Here is a 9,101-nt window from a genome sequence, read left to right as displayed (position 1 = left end):
TGAGCCTGATGAGGGCAAATCTCAGACCTAACCCAGATCTAGCATGCGTTATCCTCTGAAATATTGATCGTGGCCAGGTTTAATTGACTGTTTCTGTGTGGTACCACAATACTACGTGATTCAAACCAGAAGAAGACCAGGATCTGGCCAACAAGAATGCGAGATATGCGATTTTATGAGCGTGATGAGAGCAAATCCCAGACCTAACCCAGACCTAGCATGCGTTATCATCTGAAATATTCATCGTGGCCAGGTTTAATTGCCTTTTTCTGTGTGATACCACAATACTACGTGATTCAAACCAGAAGAAGACCAGGATCTTGGCAACAAGAATGCAAAATATGCGATTGTATGAGCCTGATGAGGGCAAATCCCAGACGTAACCCAGATCTAGCATGCGTTATCCTCTGAAATATTGATCGTGGCCACGTTTAATTGACTGTTTCTGTGTGGTACCACAATACTACGTGATTCAAACCAGAAGAAGACCAGGATCTGTTCAACAAGTATGTGAAGAATGCGAAAGTATGACTCTGATGAGAGCAAATCCCTGACCTAAGCTAGACCTAACATGCGTTATCCTCTAAAACATTGATCCAGACCAGGCATAATCGACCGTTTCAGTATGGTCCACATTACTACGTGATCCAAACCAGAAAAGGACCAAGATCTGGCCAACAAGAATGTGAAATATGCGAAAGTATGAGTCTGATTGGGGCAAATCCCAGACCTAACCCAGACCTAACATGCGTTATCCTCTAAAATATTGGTCGAGACCAGGCTTAATCGACTGTTTTATGTGTAGTACCACATTACTACGTGATCCAAACCAGAAAAAACCCAGGATCTGTTCGACAAGTATGTGAAGAATGCGAAAGTATGAGACTGATGAGGGCAAATCCCAGACCTAACCCAGATCTAGCATGCGTTGTCCTCTAAAATATTGATCGAAACCAGGGTTAATCGACTGTCTCAGTGTGGTACCACGTTACTACGTGATCAAAACCAGAAAAAACTCAGGATCTGGTCAAGAAGTATGTGAAGAATGCGAAAGTGTGAGCCTGATGAGAGCAAATCCCAGACCTAACCTAGACCTAACATGCGTTATTCTCTTAAATATTGATCGAAACCAGGTTTAATCCACTCTTTCAGTGTGGTACCACATTACTACGTGATCCAAACCAGAAAAAGCCCAGGATCTGTGCAAGAAGTATGTGAAGAATGCGAAAGTATGAGACTGATGAGGGCGAATCCCAGACCTAACCCAGATCTAGCATGCGTTATCCTCTAAAATATTGATCGAAACCAGGGTTAATCGACTGTTTCAGTGTGGTACCACGTTACTACGTGATCAAAACCAGAAAAAACTCAGGATCTGTTCAACAAGTATGAGAAGAACGCGAAAGTATGAGCCTGATGAGGGCACATCCAAGACCTAACCCAGACCTAGCATGGGTTATCCTGTAAAATATTGATCGAAACCGGCTTTAATCGACTGTTCCAGTGTGGTACCACAATATTACGTGATTCAAACCAGAAGAAGACCAGGATCTGGCCAACAAGAATGCGAAATATGCGATTTTATGAGCCTGATGAGGGCAAGTCCCAGACCTAACACAGGTCTAGCATGCGTTATCCTCTGAAATATTGATCGCGGCCAGGTTTAAGTGACTGTTTCTGTGTGGTACCACAATACTACGTGATTCAAACCAGAAGAAGACCAGGATCTGGCCAACAAGAATATGAAATATGCGAAAGTATGAGTCTGATGGTGGCAAATCCCAGACCTAACCCAGACCTAACATGCGTTATCCTCTAAAATATTGGTCGAGACCAGGCTTAATCGACTGTTTTATGTGTAGTACCACATTACTACGTGATCCAAACCAGAAAAAACCCAGGATCTGTTCGACAAGTATGTGAAGAATGCGAAAGTATGAGACTGATGAGGGCAAATCCCAGACCTAACCCAGACCTAGCATGCGTTATCCTCTAAAATATTGATCGAAACCAGGTTTAATCGACTGTTTCAGTGTGGTACGACGTTACTACGTGATCAAAACCAGAAAAAACTCAGGATCTGTTCAACACGTATGAGAAGAACGCGAAAGTGTGAGCCTGATGAGGGCACATCCAAGACCTAACCCAGACCTAGCGTGGGTTATCCTGTAAAATATTGATCGAAACCGGGTTTAATCGACTGTTCCAGTGTGGTACCACAATATTACGTGATTCAAACCAGAAGAAGACCAGGATCTGGCCAACAAGAATGCGGAATATGCGATTTTATGAGCCTGATGAGGGCAAGTCCCAGACCTAACCCAGGTCTAGCATGCGTTATCCTCTGAAATATTGATCGCGGCCAGGTTTAATTGACTGTTTCTCTGTGGTACCACAATACTACGTGATTCCAACGAGAAGAAGACCAGGATCTGGCCAACAAGAATGTGAAATATACGATTGTATGAGCCTGATGAGGGCAAATCCCAGACCTAACCTAGACCTAACATGCGTTATCCTCTAAAACATTGATCCAGACCAGGCTTAATCGACCGTTTCAGTGTGGTACCACATTACTACGTGATCCGAACCAGAAAAAACTCAGGATCTGGTCAAGAAGTATGTGAAGAATGCGAAAGTGTGAGCCTGATGAGAGCAAATCCCAGACCTAACCTAGACCTAACATGCGTTATTCTCTTAAATATTGATCGAAACCAGGTTTAATCCACTCTTTCATTGTGGTACCACATTACTACGTGATACAATCCAGAAAAGGACCAGGATCTGGCCAACAAGTGTGCGAAGTATGCGAAAGTGTGAGTCTGATGAGGGCAAATCCCAGACCTATAACCAGACCTAGCATGCGTTATCCTCTAAAATATTGATCGAAACCAGGCTTAACCGACTGTTTCAGTGTGGTACCACGTTACTACGTGATCAAAACCAGAAAAAACTCAGGATCTGTTCAACAAGTATGAGAAGAACGCGAAAGTATGAGCCTGATGAGGGCACATCCAAGACCTAACCCAGACCTAGCATGCGTTATCCTCTAAAATATTGATCGAAACCAGGGTTAATCGACTGTTTCAGTGTGGTACCACATTACTACTTGATCCAAACCAGAAAAAACTCGGGATCTGTTCAACAACTATGTGAAGAATGCGAAAGTATGAATCTGATGAGGGCAAATCCCAGACCTAACCCAGACCTTGCATGCGTTATCCTCTAAAATATTGATCGTGGCAACGTTTAATTGACTGCTTCTGTGTGGTACCACAATACTACGTGATTCAAACCAGAAGAAGACCAGGATCAGGCCAACAAGAATGTGAAATATGCGAAAGAATGAGTCTGATGAGGGCAAATCCCAGACCTAACCCAGACCTAACATGCGTTATCCTCTAAAATATTGGTCGAGACCAGGCTTAATCGACTGTTTTATGTGTAGTACCACATTACTACGTGATCCAAACCAGAAAAAGCCCAGGATCTGTTCAACAAGTATGTGAAGAATGCGAAAGTATGAGACTCATGAGGGCAAATCCCAGACCTAACCCAGACCTAGCATGCGTTATCCTCTAAAATATTGATCGAAACCAGGCTTAATCGACTGTTTCAGTGTGGTACCACGTTACTACGTGATCAAAACCAGAAAAAACTCAGGATCTGTTCAACAAGTATGAGAAGAACGCGAAAGTATGAGCCTGATGAGGGCACATCCAAGACCTAACCCAGACCTAACATGCGTTATCCTCTAAAATATTGATCGAAACCAGGTTTAATCCACTCTTTCAGTGTGGTACCACATTACTACGTGATACAATCCAGAAAAGGACCAGGATCTGGCCAACAAGTGTGCGAAGTATGCGAAAGTGTGAGTCTGATGAGGGCAAATCCCAGACCTATACCCAGACCTAGCATGCGTTATCCTCTAAAATATTGATCGAGACCAGGCTTAACCGACTGTTTCAGTGTGGTACCACATTACTACGTGATCCAAACCAGAAAAAAACCCAGGATCTGTTCAAGAATTATGTGAAGAATGCGAAAGTATGAGTCTGATGAGGGCAAATCCCAGACCTAACCCAGACCTAGCATGCGTTATCCTCTAAAATATTGATCGAAACCAGGTTTAGTCGACTGTTTCAGTGTGGTACCACATAACTACGTGATCCAAACCAGAAAAAACCCAGGATCTGCTCATAAAGTATGTGAAGAATGCGAAAGTCTGTGCCAAATGAGGGCAAATCCCAGACCTAACCCAGATCTTGCATGCGTTATCATATAAAATATAGATCGAAACCGGGTTTCATCGACGGTTCCAGTGTGGTACCACATTACTACCTGATCCAAACCAGAAAACATCCAGGATCTGGCCAACAAGTGTGCGAAATATGCGAAAGTGTGAGCCTGATGAGAGCAAGTCCCAGACCTATCCTAGGCCTAACATCCGTTATCCTCTAAAATATTGATCGTGGCCAGGTTTAATTGACTGTTTCTGTGTCGTACCACAATACTACGTGATTCAAACCAGAAGAAGAACAGGATCTTGGCAACAAGAATGCAAAATATGCGATTGTATGAGCCTGATGAGGGCAAATCTCAGACCTAACCCAGATCTAGCATGCGTTATCCTCTGAAATATTGATCGTGGCCAGGTTTAATTGACTGTTTCTGTGTGGTACCACAATACTACGTGATTCAAACCAGAAGAAGACCAGGATCTGGCCAACAAGAATGCGAGATATGCGATTTTATGAGCGTGATGAGAGCAAATCCCAGACCTAACCCAGACCTAGCATGCGTTATCATCTGAAATATTCATCGTGGCCAGGTTTAATTGCCTTTTTCTGTGTGGTACCACAATACTACGTGATTCAAACCAGAAGAAGACCAGGATCTTGGCAACAAGAATGCAAAATATGCGATTGTATGAGCCTGATGAGGGCAAATCCCAGACGTAACCCAGATCTAGCATGCGTTATCCTCTGAAATATTGATCGTGGCCACGTTTAATTGACTGTTTCTGTGTGGTACCACAATACTACGTGATTCAAACCAGAAGAAGACCAGGATCTGTTCAACAAGTATGTGAAGAATGCGAAAGTATGACTCTGATGAGAGCAAATCCCTGACCTAAGCTAGACCTTACATGCGTTATCCTCTAAAACATTGATCCAGACCAGGCATAATCGACCGTTTCAGTATGGTCCACATTACTACGTGATCCAAACCAGAAAAGGACCAAGATCTGGCCAACAAGAATGTGAAATATGCGAAAGTATGAGTCTGATTGGGGCAAATCCCAGACCTAACCCAGACCTAACATGCGTTATCCTCTAAAATATTGGTCGAGACCAGGCTTAATCGACTGTTTTATGTGTAGTACCACATTACTACGTGATCCAAACCAGAAAAAACCCAGGATCTGTTCGACAAGTATGTGAAGAATGCGAAAGTATGAGACTGATGAGGGCAAATCCCAGACCTAACCCAGATCTAGCATGCGTTGTCCTCTAAAATATTGATCGAAACCAGGGTTAATCGACTGTCTCAGTGTGGTACCACGTTACTACGTGATCAAAACCAGAAAAAACTCAGGATCTGGTCAAGAAGTATGTGAAGAATGCGAAAGTGTGAGCCTGATGAGAGCAAATCCCAGACCTAACCTAGACCTAACATGCGTTATTCTCTTAAATATTGATCGAAACCAGGTTTAATCCACTCTTTCAGTGTGGTACCACATTACTACGTGATACAATCCAGAAAAGGACCAGGATCTGGCCAACAAGTGTGCGAAGTATGCGAAAGTGTGAGTCTGATGAGGGCAAATCCCAGACCTATACCCAGACCTAGCATGCGTTATCCTCTAAAATATTGATCGAAACCAGGCTTAACCGATTGTTTCAGTGTGGTACCACATTACTACTTGATCCAAACCAGAAAAAACTCGGGATCTGTTCAACAACTATGTGAAGAATGCGAAAGTATGAGTCTGATGAGGGCAAATCCCAGACCTAACCCAGACCTAGCATGCGTTATCCTCTAAAATATTGATCGTGGCCACGTTTAATTGACTGTTTCTGTGTGGTACCACAATACTACGTGATTCAAACCAGAAGAAGACCAGGATCAGGCCAACAAGAATGTGAAATATGCGAAAGAATGAGTCTGATGACGGCAAATCCCAGACCTAACCCAGACCTAACATGCGTTATCCTCTAAAATATTGGTCGAGACCAGGCTTAATCGACTGTTTTATGTGTAGTACCACATTACTACGTGATCCAAACCAGAAAAAGCCCAGGATCTGTTCAACAAGTATGTAAAGAATGCGAAAGTATGAGACTGATGAGGGCAAATCCCAGACCTAACCCAGACCTGGCATGCGTTATCCTCTAAAATATTGATCGAAACCAGGTTTAATCGACTGTTTCAGTGTGGTACCACGTTACTACGTGATCAAAACCAGAAAAAACTCAGGATCTGTTCAACAAGTATGAGAAGAACGCGAAAGTATGAGCCTGATGAGGGCACATCCAAGACCTAACCCAGACCTAACATGCGTTATCCTCTAAAATATTGATCGAAACCAGGTTTAATCCACTCTTTCAGTGTGGTACCACATTACTACGTGATACAATCCAGAAAAGGACCAGGATCTGGCCAACAAGTGTGCGAAGTATGCGAAAGTGTGAGTCTGATGAGGGCAAATCCCAGACCTATACCCAGACCTAGCTTGCGTTATCCTCTAAAATTTTGATCGTGGCCAGGTTTTATTGGCTGCTTCTGTGTGGTACCACAAAACTACGTGATCCAAACCAGAAAAAACCCAGGATCTGTTCAAGAATTATGTGAAGAATGCGAAAGTATGAGTCTGAAGAGGGCAAATCCCAGAACTAACCCGGACCTAGCATGCGTTATCCTCGAAAATATTGATCGTGGCCAGGTTTAATTGACTGTTTCTGTGTGGTACCACAATATTACGTGATTCAAACCAGAAGACCAGGATCTGGCCAACAAGAATGCGAAATATGCGATTTTATGAGCCTGATGAGGGCAAGTCCCAGACCTAACCTAGATCTAACATGCGTTATCCTCTAAAACATTGATCCAGACCAGGCTTAATCGACCGTTTCAGTGTGGTACCACATTACTACGTGATCCGAACCAGAAAAAACTGAGGATCTGGTCAAGAAGTATGTGAAGAATGCGAAAGTGTGAGCCTGATGAGAGCAAACCCCAGACCTAACCAAGACCTAACATGCGCTATTTTTTAAATATTGATCGAAACCAGGTTTAATCCACTCTTTCAGTATGGTACCACATTACTACGTGATACAATCCAGAAAAGGACCAGGATATGGCCATCAAGAATGCGAAATATGCGATTGCAAGAGCCTGAAGAGGGCAAATCCCAGACCTAACCTAGACCTAACATGCGTCATCCTCTAAAATATTGATCAAAACCAGGTTTAATCGACTGTTTCAGTGTCGTACCACATTACTACGTAATCCAAACCAGAAAAAACCCAGGATCTGGCCAACAAGAATGCGAAATATGCGATTGTATGAGCCTGATGAGAGCAAATACCAGACCTAACCTAGACCTAACATGCGTTATCCTCTAAAATATTGATCGAAACCAGGCTTAACCGACTGTTTCGGTGTGGTACCACATTACTACGTGATCCAAACCAGAAAAAACCCAGGATCTGTTCAAGAATTATGTGAAGAATGCGAAAGTATGAGTCTGATGAAGGCAAATCCCAGACCTAACCCGGACCTAGCAGGCGTTATCCTCTAAAATATTGATCGAAACCAGGTTTAGTCGACTGTTTCAGTGTGGTACCACATTACTACCTGATCCAAACCAGAAAACATCCAGGATCTGGCCAACAAGTGTGCGAAATATGCGAAAGTGTGAGCCTGATGAGAGCAAGTCCCAGACCTATCCTAGGCCTAACATCCGTTATCCTCTAAAATATTGATCGTGGCCAGGTTTAATTGATTGTTTCTGTGTGGTACCACAATACTACGTGATTCAAACCAGAAGAAGACCAGGATCTTGGCAACAAGAATGCAAAATATGCGATTGTATGAGCCTGATGAGGGCAAATCCCAGACCTAACCCAGATCTAGCATGCGTTATCCTCCGAAATATTGATCGTGGCCAGGTTTAATTGACTGTTTCTGTGTGGTACCACAATACTACGTGATTCAAACCAGAAGAAGACCAGGATCTGGCCAACAAGAATGTGAAATATGCGATTGTATGAGCCTGATGAGGGCAAATCCCAGACCTAACCCAGACCTAGCATGCGTCATCTTCTAAAATATTGATCGAAACCAGGTTTAATCGACTGTTTCAGTGTGGGACCACATTACTACGTGATCCAAACCAGAAAAGGACCAGGATCTGGCCAACAAGTGTGCGAAATATGCGAAAGTATGAGCCTGATGAGAGCAAATCCCAGACCTAACCCAGACCTAGCATGCGTTATCCTCTAAAATATTGATCGTGGCCACGTTTAATTGACTGTTTCTGTGTGGTACCACAATACTACGTGATTCAAACCAGAAGAAGACCAGGATCTGGCCAACAAGAATGCGAAATATGCGATTTTATGAGCGTGATGAGAGCAAATCCCAGACCTAACCCAGACCTAGCATGCGTTATCCTCTGAAATATTGATCGTGGCCAGGTTTAACTGACTGTTTCTGTGTGGTACCACAATACTACGTGATTCAAACGAGAAGAAGACCAGGATCAGGCCAACTAGAATGTGAAATATACGATTGTATGAGCCTGATGAGGGCAAGTCCCAGACCTAACCTAGACCTAACATGCGTTATCCTCTAAAACATTGATCCCGACCAGGCTTAATCGACCGTTTCAGTGTGGGACCACATTACTACGTGATCCAAACCAGAAAAAGCCCAGGATCGGGCCAACAAGAATGCGAAATATGCGATTTTATGAGCCTGATGAGAGCAAATACCAGACCTAACCTAGACCTAACATGCGTCATCCTCTAAAATATTGATCGAAACCAGGTTTAATCCACTCTTTCAGTGTGGTACCACATTACTACGTGATA

This window comes from Colletes latitarsis, unplaced genomic scaffold (assembly GCF_051014445.1).
Source record: "Colletes latitarsis isolate SP2378_abdomen unplaced genomic scaffold, iyColLati1 scaffold0007, whole genome shotgun sequence".
Classification (NCBI taxonomy): Eukaryota; Metazoa; Arthropoda; class Insecta; order Hymenoptera; family Colletidae; genus Colletes; species Colletes latitarsis.
The sequence above is the reverse complement of the archived record's forward strand: the minus strand, read 5'-3'. Positions refer to the sequence as shown.